Source organism: Nothobranchius furzeri, chromosome 6 (assembly GCF_043380555.1).
Source record: "Nothobranchius furzeri strain GRZ-AD chromosome 6, NfurGRZ-RIMD1, whole genome shotgun sequence".
NCBI lineage: Eukaryota > Metazoa > Chordata > Actinopteri > Cyprinodontiformes > Nothobranchiidae > Nothobranchius > Nothobranchius furzeri.
Window position 1 is genome coordinate 62,513,433 of NC_091746.1, and position 16,866 is coordinate 62,530,298.

The window sequence follows — 16,866 nt, forward strand, 5'->3', positions numbered from 1 at the left end:
TAACCAGGTTAATCGTGGTTCTGTTTTTCTCAGAGTCTAACTTCCACTCAGACTCTGCAGCCTTGTGTGAAAATATAATCAGCCTAGAGAGGTGGTCAATCCTTTAAAGCCTGACACATGAAATAATAATCAAAAAACAGTGTTTAAATTTTAATACTATTTAGACTAATATTAATACAACAATAATTGACTTTTACTACAATAAAATTGTCAGTTATTAGTTAAATATTTATTAAACATTAGTTTATGTAGTAAATCAGTATTTTACTGTTTTATTAAGGATCAAAGAGCAAATCTATGCCAATGGGTTAACTCGACCACAGCTGTGTTGTTGTATAAAACCCACTGGAAACCTCTAACAGCAGCAGCTTCTTGTTCTCAGAGGCTGGTTAACTTCCCTCCCTCTTCTGACGTTGATGCGTTGGCATCAGTTTCCATCTGAGAAACGTCACGCTACCCTCCAGCTACATCAGCGTACAGCCTCACTATCGTCACTCTGCTCCCTGCCCCTCCTCATCCCCCTGGAGCTAAAAATAGCCCTTTCTCTCTCTTCCTTCAGCCATCACGTCGGGGCCGTGCTCACTCATTTGCCGTCCACGCCCCTTTTCACATTGTGATGTTTTGACAGTGTCAGATGATCACATTAGCTGAGGGTAAACATCCATCATGGAAAAAAAGGAGCTAATTCAGCCTCTCCCAAAGCTGCTCTACAGAAGTGCTGTTTAGTTCTTGCTTTGCTGAAATAGATTGAGGAAGGAAATGCTTTAAAAAACACGACTTTTGCTCATGAATTTTCTGACAGACAACAGATCATGGTGCCTTGTGCTCACACAGCTGCACACGAGGCGTTAGAAAGAGCCAGGAGTGAGACGAGCCTTGTCTGGGCTGGTTCTGGTCCATAGGGTGAAGGGCTGGATCTGCAGCAGGTCAGTGGGACCGTCTCACATCTCTTCCTGGTTTCCAGTAGCTGAGCCTTTTTTAAACAGCCTTTCTAATCTGCAGATAAAGTAACAATATAAATACTGGCTCTATAATGTTATTTTATTACTGCCTTGTGTCGTTGCAGAGTTATATCTTGGCGCATTTAAACCCTAAAGGTTTTCTGTTTAAAAATAACCCAACAAATGTGATATTTCTAGTTGACTGAAATATTATAAAAATAAACTTCTTACCTTCTGTAGAAGATGAGTTTGTTTGACTTCAGTTTGGAGAAACAAATGTGTTCTTGTCCTGACTGAGAAGCTAACGGCTAGCCTAGAAGAGGTCAAGGAGTTCTGTCTTCTCATAATGTCTAATTTCATGTAAACACGGTTTTACAAACCTTGACATTGTCATCAGTTTTACATTTTCACAGTTATTTCAGCAATACATTTTAAAAATAGCCTTCTTCCACAGGCTGCAGCTCTAGAGCGAGTTTTTTCTAAGGCGTCAGTATGTATTTAATATTGTTGGGTCCGCAACCATAAACTTGAGTGTGGCTTGAAGATCGCCGGGGATAGTAATTATTATAAATGATTGAGACATAAGTATTTGTCTGTTTTATTGGGTGATTACAATATGCACCAAAGTGTGATGACACACGTAGAAAATCTGAGCATTATTTAATAAATAAAAGTTAAAACTGGAGATCAAACTGTTGAGTTCCTGACCTCTGCACCCTGTAAGCCTATTCAGAAAAATACCCATAAAATACACCTGCTTATCCGAGTCGGCCACACAAAAATGAAGATAAGAAGCGATTTTTTTAAATATAGCAACTATCCAGATAAAAATCCCAAGAACAAAAATAAATAAATAAATAAATAAAAGCTTTAAAAAGACCTTAAGATTCAATAAAAATGAAAATATTTACATTTTAAAATTTTTAATAAAAATGCAAGATAAACAGCACAAAAAACGTTCCTTCTTTACCTTCTTCCGGCTCTTGGAGGGTGCAGACGCTTTTTTTCCTCCTCTCCTCCATATCTTATCCTAAAGGCCCTGTGTTTGTATCTGTGTGCTGGGTGCACGGCTGCTTCTGCATTTTTCTGGAAACTGGAAACTGAAATTCACTAAAATGGATCTCGTCAGTTGGTCTCTCAATACAATTGATAAAAAATTTCCAACAATTAGAATGGGAGAAAGGGCTCCCGGATGCCTTGCCGGGACAGACCCAGTTGGACACATCATGGACTCCTGGAAACAGTGTAACTTGATTTGTTTATCTCAGCTGTCTGTGGAGGACTCTGAAGACGTGTGGATATTCGTGGTGTTGGTGTCAGGTTTCCTGGGAGGGTAACTCTGAATTGCCTTTTTTTCCCTCCACCTGAACCAATCCTCATGTAACCCCTCTGATCTCTATTAAGGTAGAGCGACTCAGGGTTGCGAATGACCAAAGTCACCAATTCTTGTCATGTGCCTTGCCCATGTATGTCTGATCTCTGAACTGTGTGTAATGAAACTCTAATTTCCTTCTGGGATTAATAAAGTATCTTTGATTGATTTGATTGATTGATTGATTGATTGAAAAAGCGATTATTTCTAAAACTTCTGGCCAAAGTGCAGATTTGTGAATCCTCCATTGTCAGCATTTGCTTATGGATGTAAACAAGTGGAGTTTGAGGTTCTGCAACATCAGTGCTCCTGACAGACATCATCTGACATCACATGCATGTTTTTACAAGCTTAATTACAGCTCTAGAAGATCGCAGACAAAGGATGACTTTAGGGACGTATTTGTTCCTGCCATCTAGTTATTTTTGCGTCCAAAGGATGTTTTCCAGCTAACTGATGATTTAGGGAAATGCTGCCACCTACAGGCTCGGGGTGCATTTGAATGGGCTTCAAAAGGAACTGGAATTTGAGGTGGTGTGGATCCAATTTTTCTCATAGATGAGTGGCAGGAGGTCGGTTTAACAACATCCCAGCTATGTATGTATATATCCTTAGTCTGCTGTGGCTGGATATCTTGCTCCAAAACCACATGGTTCAGCTGTAAAGGTGTTAACCAACAAAATGTGAGTGTGAACGCACCCCCATCTGAGCAGAGTGTTGATAACAAATCAGATCTTCCCACTCTCAACTCTGAGGATTCAGCGTTAGTCATTTCCAACCTGAACCTCAGATCCTGATTGGTCCGAGCTCACGACAGATCAAGTCTGGAAGCTGATCTGGATATTGTCCCCGTATGCCTTCTGTTCATTTTCACATCAGTGATGAGCTGGATTTATATAATACTAATAGTTCGATCGACATGCATGGTGATGCGGTGGGTTGCTCTGTTTCCTTGCTGCAAGAAGGTTGCAAGTCCAAATCCTGGCGGAGCCCTTTCTGCAGAGTTGGCATTTTTTCCCCATGAATGTTTGGGTTTTCCTCCATCAGACCAAACATATGCATCTAAGATGAATTATGTTGGTGCTACTCTAACCTGTTTCCTTTATTAAAAATGTCTTTCTGCCCGTAAACAAACCAAGGGTTTTCTTCAACAGTGGGTCTTTTTTAGCACAGAGGTAGAGATTATACTGAACCCTGCTGTCTGATGCAACAAAGAGCTAATGGTAAATACACATTCTGCAGTGAGAATTAAATCGAAAGCCTGCTGCAGCGATGCATAAATAAGTGCTGTTGGCAACACCTCAGCAGCTGACGGTGTCCAGCAGTCAGGTCCACATGTGACATGATGATCAGCAGAGTCTGGTGAGGACAGGTGTGTTTGACAAGATCACAAATTAACAGCCGTGATGACAGCAGATGTTGTTGTTGTGGAGCTGTGGTGTTTCAGAGAGCATGAGCTGATTCTGTTAGCGCTGACCTGCTGATGCTCGGATAAACTGTGTGTGTGTGTGTGTGGGTGTGTGTGTGTGTGTGTCTGTGTGTGTGTGTGTGTGTGTGTGTGTGTGCGTGTGTGTGTGCGTGCGCGCGTGCGTGTGTGTGTGTGCATGCGTGTGTGTGTGTGTGTGTGTGTGTGTGTGTATACTGGGAGGAGCACTCATCAACAAGTCATTTCATGCTAAGGATGCTTGTTTCTGCAGCTCACAGATTGAACAGGAGGCTGGGAGAGATGAGCCTGCTGCTGCTGCTCAACCATTCACAGCTTGTTCTTTGTGCCGCTTGCTAGTGCAGCTGCAATCCAGGTGTGCAAACCTCTGGCAGGACTCCAAGGCGTTCCTGGGCCAGGTCGGGGATGTTCTTTCTCCAACATGTCCTGGGTCGACCAGGAGGCCTCCTGGCGGTGGGACTTGCCTGAAACATCTCCCTGGGGAGGCATCCATGATGCATCCTTACAAGATGCCCAAACCACCTCAACTGACTCCTCTCAATATGGAGGAGCAGCAGCTCTACTCCGAGTCTCTCCTGAAAGTCGGAGCTCCTCACCCTATCCCTAAGGCTGACCCAGCCACCCCACGGAGAAAACTCATTTCGGCCGCTTGTATCCATGATCTTGTTCTTTTGGTTATTACCCAAAGCTCATGACCATAGGAGAGGACTGGGCAGACGTTGTTTTCCAATTCCGCTTGTTTTGTGCCGTGGATTTCACATATGATGTCTGTGAATTTTAAAGACACATTCTGATACCAAGGACGCACTTATTTTTGAACAGGGGGAAACACAATTTTAGGTTTTGTGTGAAAATAAATCCAGGACTATAAACGCGCTTCACAAAAGTGACGTCATCAAACCAGACATGGAGAAAACTGAGAGAAAAGGGCTGTAAGTTCAGCAAACTTCCCAAAGAAGGAAATAACCACCATAAATCTGGTCATGTGGTAAATATCAGCTACGTTAGGGGAGAGGAGAATATGAGGCGACGTCAAATATGCGACGTGCCGATTTCTGCTGTGTAGTGAGGCTAATTACGAACTTTTACAAGCTGATAAAGTATGTAACTAGCATGGTCAAAACCCCCATCATTACTTTTCATTTAAATTGCAGTACAACATGTGCGACCCAGGGCGTCAGGCAAAGCGGATTAGAAAATAGCGTTTTAATCCACATTGACTTGCTTTCATTTTTCCGTTCTTCCGGGGACCCATGAGCCGACCGGAAGGGGAGGAGACTCAGGCTCCCTATAGTCATGAGAGGTTAGAGGTTGGAGCCAGTTGTGAAGGCTATCAGGTCTAAGCTGGAGCTGTTTCCCCGTCTGGATTTGACTCGGATTGGGGCCGCTCCTGTTTAAGCTGTATAGAGGGTGTCTGGTTGAAATCATCAGGGTCCCCTCCCTGCTTTTAAGAGGATGTGGTTCTGCTGCCGTCTTCAGACCATCCTGTTAGATGTGTATGATGGAGTCAGACATGGACCACACAATCTGAGCTTTAGTAATGAAACAAACTCTCGGGGCCCTCATTTATCAAGCTTGCTTACGCACAAAACGGGGTCGGAAAACTGCGTAAGCAACTTTCCAAGCAAACTTTGGGATTTATGAAGGAAAACTTAGCGGAAGAATTTGTGCAACTTTAAGTTGACTAAGGACCTGAATTAAGCACATTTTGGACATGAAGAGCACCTGCAGTGCTGCTGCTGAGAAGGATAAAATTATGAATTCCATTAGCATTATCACTTGTACTGCTTTGTTTTCACACAGAACAAGACCCCCCACACGCACACACGTGCGTGTGCATACTCACACGCACACGCGCGCGTGCACACACACACACACACACACACACACACACACACACACACACACACACACAGCCTGAAGCGCAGAATACGGAGTGCAGAATATCAGCGGGGGACAGATTAGACAGAATGTCATGCGTCTGTGACAGTGTGTGTCCTGTCACTGTGACCCGATTAATCACGCGCCCTGGCTACCTGGTCAAGGGAGATTTCCGTTTGGGTGACTGGTTAGTGTGCGTGACTTTCACCTGGGAGTCTGGGGATCGAATCATGATTGGACCATTTTTTCATATCTGCCACAGATCTCTCTGAAGAATTCACAACATTGACGGCTTCAGCAACGCTGTGCCACTGTGGATTTTCTCTTATTTGTTTTTGCAAAAGTACTTCCTTTCATTTCTCCACCTCACCCACAAGTACCTCAATTTCTGCTTGTGAAATAGCGCTTCCTTGATCTGTGGCCATGATGGAAATGCTGCAACAAGCCAGCTTATGTATATGCATGAGATCCACAAGGCACTTTGCATTAACTATTTATGGCAGTAAGTGGGCGTGGTGAGGGCGGGATGTGACTAAAATGCAGCTGAGAAACTTTCTCGTTAGTCTCTGATTTATGAAGCGGAGATTACGTGCAGCTGTGCGTACTCCATGCTTGATAAATCACAAACCTACTTGGCGTAAGTATATATAATTTGCTGAGCCTAAGTACGGTTTTAGTAAGGATTCTAAGCAATGTTTGATAAATGAGACCCCTGATCTGCTGTGGTGAAGGAGCCAAGCTAAAAGGCAATGTTCTGATCAACTTGTTTATTAACATAAGGCAGAAATGAAGTCTCATCAGAATAAGACTTATTTAGACATTTATTTTGTTAGAATTTTTATCCTGTGCAAATGTGATTGTTTTATTTAAAGGGCTCGTTCACTGAGAAACCCTGTAATACTTGGTCTTTTTGAAAAGTGACTCTGAGTTGCATGAAGGTGAAAATATTTTTCACCCCGCCATCTGCATTAGCTCAATAGTTGAATCAATGATTGCCTCAGAAAATGCTAGTCTCTTCTACATCGCAGGGAAAATTAACGTCTTAATCACTGCTTCCTGTAAATAGGGATTTATGAACTGAAAAACAGTCACTAAGTTTATTTTCACATACTGAAACTACATTTATCTTCCAGGATTTCAAAGGTGAGAATTTGTCCCTTTTCCTTGTTTATTCACTTAAACAAATCAGCCCCCAAATCTCCTTAATGATCCCAGAAATCTTCACTAATTTGTTTTGGCACTGACATTTACTGTGAAACAGCTCGTTTTAATTCCCAGAATAAATTCCTGCTGATTCTGGATCAGCGTTACACAACGGTGCCCACTAAAAAGGTAATCAATCTGGTGGGCTGCGCCGCCAGACTCGCTGCATCACAACAAACGCCTCCAATCAGGCTTCAGCCTTATGCGTCTCCACGGTAACAGAGCCTCCTCAGTGCAGGGAAGGTGGAGACGGCAGAAGGAGGAGAGCAGAAGAGATGGAGAGACAGACTCAATACCCGCTCTAGTTTCACTCTGAGGATTAAAGAAGCTCCTTCCTTTCACCAGCTGCTCTGTGCCGGTCGACCGTAGAGGAGGAAGAGGGATGTAGCGGGGGGTGGGCCCGCCTGAGCCAGGAGTCTCTGGGGCTTGGATCTGCAATGGGCCCCGAAGACTGGGCTCCGTCGATCAGCTGGGTAACTGCGAGGTAAACATATCTTTCACACGTAGGCTCAGATCACAGCGTTTATTCGTGCCTCCCTTACAGCTGCGTCCATACAAACAGATTACACGCCGCTGCCTGCTGGACTCGGAGCGGTACGATTGCTGGACCTGCAGGTGGTTGCAGTTTTCTGGATTTCTCCTCGGATAATGCGAGTGTTAAAAGGCGACAGAATGTTTGGGATTGCCTTGTTGCAGCATTTGTCACAAAGGCAATTTTCTACCTGCGTTTATTTTATTTAATTTTTTTACATTTTTTTCTGAATCCTCAAACATTCCAACAACCATCTGAATGTAAAAGAAAAACATGCAGCCATCAGTATAATCCTAGTTTGCTTGCTCGTCGTTAGAAATGGTGAAGGATACAATCTCAGCAAGTTTAAAAATGTTGCAGAACATAGAAAAAATAGAACCTTTCATTCATCTGGAAAATTGGGTTATTTTACAACTAATCCCATAAACTCGGGCTCCATTTGAGTGCTTTTGCCAAAAAATGAGCTTTGAGAGAACTGGTCATGCAGGGAGATGGTGATGTGCAACTCACGTCATGTCTGTGTATAGTGTCAGAGATTTTCCATCCATCATTTTAAAGTAATTATTCTTTTTTTATCAAATTGAAGCAAATGGCTGCTCATTTGGCTGTGCACATGTTGCACAGCACGCTTAATTCATGCAGCATGCATGTGGGCTGTAATTAACAGAGACAAATCCAGTCTGTGGATCTTGTTGAAGTAACACGAGTCCTCCTGGAGCATCAATGCATCAAACTGGGATCGTGGTCCTGATCCTGCTGCACATCAGATCACAGTGTGACCGAAGACGGCAGATGTGTGTCCACAAATGTGCTGCACGCCTTTGAAATCTTTAGAACTCGCTAGGTCTGACGTTTCTGTAGAGCTTTTGATTGTGATAAATTAAACATGGCAGTCAGTCGTTAAACAGGAAAGTCCGGGTTTCTCACACGAGAAGAAAGGACATAGCCTGGCAAGCCAGACTAAATAAATGTATTATTTAGTCTGGCCATGCTCCATTGACGGCTCTCGGTTGTGGGGCGGGTTCTACCGTTGTCTTTCAAATGATCTCCGCATTCCACTGGACAATCAATGTGACATACTCTTGTTTCACTCTGTTGCATCATCCCACCCACCAGGCATATAGAGGGCCCTGATTGGCCCACAAAGCAGATAAAGCTTTGTGATTTGTTCACTAAGCAGATAGAGCACTATGATTGGTCCACCATTATGGACCAATCACAGCTCTTTATGTGTTTGAAACCCCTCTAGAGAGCTGTGATTGGCTAGCCAGAGTCCTGGTAGGAGCTGCTGAGGTTCCAATGGAGCATGCCTAGACCATTCTTTGCAAAGCAAGAATTTGGTCTAGTTCACTAGGCTAGAAAGGACACCTAAATGGCAAAGAAGCTCTAATGAGATCCAGAAAAAAGCATTTATGTGTCTGATGGGTTAGGGTGAAACCACCACGTGAAAGCAGATTAACAGTTTGAAGCCAGAATTAGCAGCTGAATATGCAGCCATAGCAGGTTTTGCTTCTGGTTCGGAAAACAACAGCAAACCATTCCTCTTTCTACTCAGCAGGACAGATTTTGGGACAATCTGGAGAAAAGATGACGGCCTTCGCAGCTAAAAGCAACAGTTCAGATGATTTCAGGAGTGTCTGTGAAATGGTAATGAATATTTAATGTCTCTGGGGTTGTTGATAGCTCTATGAATAACCTCCATTTGGAGTAAAAGACATTAGTTCTAATCCAACTAGGGCTGAAGCTATCAACGCACTAATCGACTCGACTGATTCAATCTTCAGAAAAGCATCAGTTTTTCGTTTGCTTTGAAAATGTGAGCATAATCTTAGAGTGGTACTAATAGTGAAGAAATAAGGATTATTCTGTACATTTATATTACAGTTTATTGCATTCAACTCCATTTAATTTGCTGCCTGTTAGTTGTCACACACACTGATGTGTGTGTGAAGTTTGTTGTCTGCACTTGAGTGGTGAGATGCTACTTTTAAAAAGTAATTAGTTATAGTTACTGATGACTTTGTCAAAAAAGTAACTCAGTTACTTACCGAGTTACAAGATTATAAAAGTAACTAATTACCAAGAAAAATAACTACTTTGTTACTTTTTCATTAAAGAATGCCAGAAAAATGGGTTCCCTTCTTAAGAAAACTTAATTGACTGCAATTCCATTGTTGGTTCTTTTTAAAACACAGGAAAGGTTTTTCTTTACCTTGCTAATGTTTCGTTTGCCGACTGCAAAACATCCTCAGAGCTGACGCTGATGGTGGCGTCACTTCCTACTCCGTTTATCCGTGGGCAGCAGAGGACGTTGTCGCCCTCTACTGCCCACTCCCCCCCTCCGATGATGCAGTCCCATGTACGATCCAATGTGTAGACCCCATTGTCTCTGTTCATGGTCCCACATCCATGTCTCCTTATCTCTATAGCTTCTTTTATCCATCTTTTAGATTTCTGTTGTTTGGTGTTTATGATCCTTGTGTTGTCCCAGTCCATTATATGGTTTTCTCTTATGCAGTGATCTGTTACGGCTGACTTCTTTATTGTACTTTCTGCTTCTTGTTTTGCTGCTCTTGTGTGTTTTCGACTTGCCTCTTTCTCGCACTCCTTTCTTTGTTCTATTGTTCGTGTGTTGAGTTGGCGTCCGGTTTCTCCTATGTATGTTTTACTGCAGAGTGACGCCACCATCAGCGTCAGCTCAGAGGGTGTTTTTCAGTCGGCAAACGAAACGTTAGCAAGGTAAAGAGAAACCTTTCCTGTGTTTAAAAAGAAATGGAATTAGAAACTAGACACAGTAAGAACACACCAAAGATGTTAATTGACTGTAAATTACTACAATAGTGAAATATAAATGACTGAAGGCTGGAACATAATAAAATGCACGTTCAAATGTTTTTTTTATAAACCTGAATAATTGAAATAAATGGGCACGTAACAGGAGGAACTAGAAACAGGAACATGACACTAATCTAGACTATTAAAAGGTCACTGTGTGATATTTAACAAGACCCCAATCAGCAAAAATTTTTAATTGCAAATAAAAACACCTGTAAAGGTTCCCGAGCCTTTAAATAGTCTCTCAGTCTAGCTAAATTACTGAAATAAATGTTATTTTGCACATTAATTAAAAATTTCCAGCTTCACATAATTAAGTGTTTTTAGTAGCATTTCTGTTGCTGTTAAACTGGTAATAAATAAATAAATAAATAAATAAATAAATACATACATACATACATACATACATACATACATACATACATACATACATACATACATACATACATACATACATAAATAAATAAAATGACACTAGAAGAGGCCCTAATCTGATGGAGGACTTACATTTACTAACTTGGGTCAGACCCAAACTGAAGCTGGGTGGTAAACACACACAGGTAGTTCTAATAACACCTGAGCGCCATGACATTTGAGACTGACGCAACCAGTGTTACAGCTGGACTAAAGACATGATCAGAAACTGGTTACAGTTGGATGATCTGTAGGAGATTGTGACATCTGAGCGGACCTTCGGAACGTCCCGCTGTCACGCCAAGAAGGGCACGGCTGCAGATTCATGCCTGCAGCAGCAAACCTGCAGGTCTGCAACCGTAGACTACTCATCACGTCTTCCTCGTTCTTCACGGGCCGTGATGCTCTAGGATGAAAACATCCGCCTCTTCAGCCCCAATCAGCTGATGACATCTCAGCGTTACTAACTCAGCAGGGCGGTGTTTTCACTGCCCTGCTGAGTTAGTAACGCACACATTTTCTCATCAGCAATGGAAACGGCATTATGATAAAAGAAGACGGTGATTATTTAGATTACTCATTACTGAAAAAACGTTATTTTAAACCCATCACTGAGGCTGCGTTTCAAGCGGGGAGGCATTGGGTCCCATTGTTTTAAAGTCTTTAGTATGACCTCACCAGAATTTGAACCCCAATCTCAGGGTGGACACATATAGGCAACTGAGCTGGTAACTCGGGTGCAAAATCAGCAGAGCATGAAGGCTTTGTCCCGAGCCATGTTAGACACTGACAGTCTAGTCCACCAGCCCGAGTCTGACATGTTCCTACACTTCAGAAACTTCATGGCGTTTCCTCTGGGTGTCACTATCACCATGCACGGTCCGTCGGCACGGCTCTCGTCGTCTGCGTCACACTGGAAGGAGATCATATAACCTGGAAGTGATAAAATTATTCAAAAATATATAAATCGAATATTTTTGTAACCGATTTAATCTATCATTTGTTGCAGCCCTACGTCAAACAGAAGAGCACCAGCTGATCTCAGCAGGGCCTGTCATAAGGAGGCTTTCTCCCAATCCAAAATAGCTCTAATCTGGAGTTATTCCTGTCTGTAAATATCTACACCTTCACACCACTTTCAGTTTAGTTCTTTTATTTTGCAACAACTGTTTAAAACAATGACTTTGTGTCACGTTGAAGGTTAGGAGGAGGTCAGGACCCAAGATGCAGATTACCCCAGATGACACGAGGCAGGAGCGGTTTTAAAAGTTAATCCTTTTATTTAGGATGATGAACGAAAAATCCAAAAAGGGCAGGAAGCCAAAAACAAAGTCCTGAACCACAGGAGACCGAAAGCTCACTTAGAGCGCAAAACCTGGAGACGAGACACAAAAGCTCACATAGAGCACTAAACAACGCTGACAACAACAATGGACCGACAAGACACTGAGACAAAGACAGGGCTTATATACACTGGGGCATGATGGGAGGCAGATGGGCTGCAGGTGTGTGGAGAGAGAACCAGGTGAAAGCAATTAACTAATCAGGGAGGAAACTAACATGACCTAAGAGTAAAAACCTAAAGACAAGAAAAGCAACCACATAACTAATATTCTGAGGGGAAGGAAAACTGCAAACACCGGTGGGAAAAAAACACACTAAAGAGACTAATAAAATGAAAAGCTGAAACTATAAAAACTGCAGAGGGGTGACTGGGGAAGACTAAAGGAACACAGGACCTGGGAGAGATATCCGGAGAGCTGAAGACCAGGAGACACATGAGGAACACTAAAGAGACACATAAGGGGGATTCTTCGGGGGGAAAGGAGCCACATGAGGGACGCAGACACAGACCATGACACTTTGGGATCTAACATGAAAACTAACTTTTGTATGTTTCATCATCCAGTCCAGATTTACCTTCAGCCTTAATCTGAGCCATTTTGTTGTCATGCTGATGTTCCAAACACAGACTAGCTAGTTGCATAGTCTGTCACCTTGCTGGCAGTATTTAGATTCTGTGTTTTTGTTAGTGGACTACACAGTGGCACAGTGGTTAGAGTTGTTGCCTTGCAGCAAGAAGGTCCTGGGTTTTAATCCCAGCCTGGGATCTTTCTGCATGGAGTTTGCATGTTCTCCCTGTGCATGCGTGGGTTCTCTCCGGGTTCTCCGGCTTCCTCCCACAGTCCAAAATCATGACTATTAGGTTAATTGGACGAGCGGGGTTCAGAAAATGGATGGATGTTTTTTGTTAATGATTCAGTGGATTCTGCTCATTTGCTCAGCTCCACAGACCTTCAGTATGCATGAGCTCTGTCTGGGCTTCGGTCTGAATTTACAAGAGGAGACATGAAAAAGAGACAAGCTGTTTGATTGGTTGAAAAAGAAACCTCCAGATACAGGATGAGTCATCAGTTTTGTTTGCCCATGAAAATGTTTTCCTCCATCTGGAGGAATTGGACCAAGGGATTCCACAAACACAGAGAATGGAGCACGCTATTAAATGGTTTTCTAGAGTCCCGGAACCGCCCAAGGTGCTTTACAACACAATCAGTCATTCACTCATTCACACACACACAGGGCTGCCAACTTTTGAACATTTCAAAGAGTGAGACTCATGAGGTTGGGAGCGGACAATTCGCCGACTGTTTTAGAGCGCGCAGGGGATGGGGGTGGGGTGTGTGTGTGTGTGTGTGTGTGGGGGGGGGATGTTATTAATATTGAGCATTTTTGTGCTCTATATTTTATTTATTTGTTTCAACTCCGTACGGAAGATGATTAGCTCCACTGACAATAAAAAAAAAGAAAATAAAGAGAATTCTTACTTTTTTCTCAGAATTATGACTTTTAATCTTGGAATTCTGACAGGGAATTCGGGGAAAAAAGTCAGAATCCTTTTTCTTTTCTTTTTTTCTTTTCAGTGGCCCTAATCCTCTTCCGTACCTCTGACTTTACAGACGGAACTGACCTTTATTTAAAATAAATTTCTTTACGTGTGGAAAATTTAACATCCAACTCTCCTGAACTTCTTCACATTATCTATCTATCTATCTATTATCTATCTATCTATCTATCTATCTATCTATCTATCTATCTATCTATCTATCTATCTATCTATCTATCTATCTATCTATCTATCTATCTATCTATCTATCTATCTATCTATCTATCTATCTATCTATCTATCTATCTATCTATCTATCTATCTATCTATCTATCTATCTATCTATATAATTTGTCTGTCTGTCTGTCTGCAGTAAAGAGTTGCAGCCACATGTCACAAATGGAACTTTAAATTATAGTTTATGTAAATGTATTAAAATTCCATCGAAGGGTGGGCAATATCATGTCATTCGTAATATTACCAGTTATTACTTCCTGCCAAGAAAAAATAATCTATCATGTTAAGCTAACTTCATGATGTAGTTGCATCCACTAAACAGGATTATGTTCATGTGTTCATCAGCATGAAGTTATTGAAGTTATGAAAGCAAACATGGCTGGAATCAGTTTTACCTGTAATCTGTGTCTCTAAGTGTGCTGCTGTAATGAGTGGATGTCCCCACGGTGGGACTAATAAAATTTACTCTATTCTATATTACTGTAATTCATATCAGCCAGTAGGGGGAAAAAACGTTTGAGGAATTTTGGCCTTTGCAGGCTTCCATACAAGTAACCTGGTTATAGAGGATGGCTGTCTCACAAACAGGTGAAGCGGAATATCTTAATTTGCCATGTCACAAACTAATGTAGGGGAGGGAACATGTGAGTGAGTCACCACGGTAGGAAGCCCAGCTTGCTATGAGCGAGAGTAGCGAGTGATCTGATGAGTGAAAATGAAAGAAAAACATTCGGGACTGAAACTCTGTCAACTATCGGCTGGCCACGCGACTGCATTTCTTAATAAAGCATGTCATTTTGGCGGCGCGCGCAGCCACAGCTCAAGGTTCTGGGAGAACCGGGCATTCCCGTCCCATCTACAGCAGGTGAAGCTCACCGCTCCACCCATCTCATCTCACAACCAGAGCGGAGAAAAGCACATCGGCTTGGATTATACAGACGGGATTCTGCGTGTGAAATGATGCCAGTTAAATTATTACTTAAGTGTTGTTTGTGTGCATGTTGTTCAGTAGCTAATGCTATAATTAATATCATCTGGTTTTTTCATAAGCCCTATGCATTGTGCGCGATGCGCGTTTGGGGAGCGCAGGCGCTGGTTTAGTGTGAGAGATTGGAGCTGTGGCGTGAGAGCGCGTGAAGAGGGTCAAATGCGTGTGTCTCACGCTCACTGCGTGAGAGTTGGCAGCTTTGTACACATTCACACTCTTATGGTGGTGAGCTACGATGTAGCCACAGCTGCCCCGACCACCACCAGCAGACAAGGGGGGTTAAGTGCCTTGCCCAAGGACACTGACAGCGACAAATTGAGAGGGGCTCGAACCTGCAACCTTCTGATTATGGGGTGAGCACTTAACTCCTGTGCCACCATTGCCCCATTAAAGTTGATTGCAGGGAAAACAGAAGCATTTGGTGCGTTTCCACCTAATGCTTCAGGATAATTTTATAGGAGCTTGCCAACATGCGCTCATCTCCGCTTAACCTGAAATCCCAACGGCCCTTTTCCGGCTGTTTTCAGGAACATTGAGTATCTAATCAGGGGTAGGTACTCAGAACGGCCCGTTGGAGTCGCTGAGTGGATCTTTTGCTTAACTCACGCTGATTGGCTGTAACTCAGTAGGAAATGACATCAGCAAACACCCAAAACAACCAGCAGTAGTAAAATCAGAAGAGTTGCTGGTGAAGCAGAATGAAAGCGGAATAAAATAAGCACATATCACACTTCACTCATTCACTGCCAGCGGTTTTCTGATCAGTAAAGGCCTTTTCTGCCAGCGTTTCTCACCGTTTTTACTGTTTTTTTAAGAGTCACAGAACGTTGTGCGCTAGGATGATGTTGACGCCAAAACAACCAAAACAAAGCAGAGACTCACCTCTCATCAGGAAGAATCTGCACGTTTCAAGTGTTATCCGATTTTTCATAATCCGTTGTTGAATTGTGATCGGCAGACGCTTTTCCGGTTCGCGCCTCACTTTTTTTACAGCAGCGCCCCAAACGATCTGCTAACACATGGATTTTCTGCTTCCTGATCACGTGACGTGTGACGTATGCGGATGAAGATCGGCTTTAGAGCTGAGATGTTTGTTCTCTCGGTGCGGGGTTCGTTCCGATGCCCACACAGTAAAAAAATGCAAATGATGACTTTAGTCGTTGAACGCCACATTTGACATCACACAGCAGGTCTCGTTTTCTGAATGGATTCAGTTGTGATATACTTCAACAGAACAGATGCTCTCAGTGTTATTAATGTTACTGCTTTTTGGCGCTGATCATCCCTCACTGCCAAAGCTGTTGCAATATGCTGACGTCTGTGCAAAGTCCTGAAAGGGTTGAATTTGAATGAAGACTACCGAGAGGACCGGGACGTCATATCTCTTGCTCAACCCCCCAGAATTTACCCTGAAATTCCCCCAGTGGAAACACACCGATTGTTGTGGCTGGGCTTCAGACTGACTTGACTTGGCTAGATTTGTATCATCTTGAATCAGAGCTGGCCCCCCGGTTGCCACTTGATTTATATTGTTGTTTTCTGCTATTTATGTTGTTTATCACCAAAACCTACAGAAAACAATCTAATATGTTTTTAAATGTTTCCTTTCTGTGGTTAAATCTGCCATAACTGAGACTGGTTCCCAGAGGATTGGAGGCCCACTGTAGGTCATGACTGACTTAGGTTTTTGTTTTCAGTTGATCTAATACGACTGAAACATCATTTCTGATTTAGTAGTTGTATAAAAGTGAAAAAATATATAGTCTCAAGGGTATTGAAGTACTTTGACATGCACTGCTCAATAAAATAAAGGGAACACTGAAACAACATGATGTAACTCCAAGTCAATCACACTTCTGTGAAATCAAAATGTCCACTTAAGTCTGATTCATGCTTCTGCGTCTGCATCAGTGCGGAGACACGCAACGCCATTATCCGTCCTTGCGAGCCTGATGGAGAGCCCCCGCAAGGACTGACGGAGTCAAGCTCTCTTTTCTAAACATCCGTCCGTCGAGACGGAGAACGCAAGCTGTCGTCTACACCGCCGCCATTGCGCCCTCAAAAACATACAGAGAGCCGAGGATAACTAGCGGCAGACACAAAGAAGATTGAAGAATACCTCGTGAAAAAACTCT

General features: G+C 42.7%; 1 protein-coding gene across 1 annotated transcript in view; it reads left to right on the top strand.

Moving 5' to 3' along the window:
* Positions 1–7,050: 7,050 nt before the first annotated feature.
* The window catches only part of LOC107374801 (membrane-associated phosphatidylinositol transfer protein 2), an 87,583-nt gene continuing 77,767 nt past the window's right edge, over positions 7,051–16,866 (top strand). The window contains exon 1 of the mRNA XM_015943067.3: positions 7,051–7,325. The gene's annotated coding sequence lies outside the window, so the exon portion shown is untranslated. The remainder of the gene's footprint in view (positions 7,326–16,866) is intronic.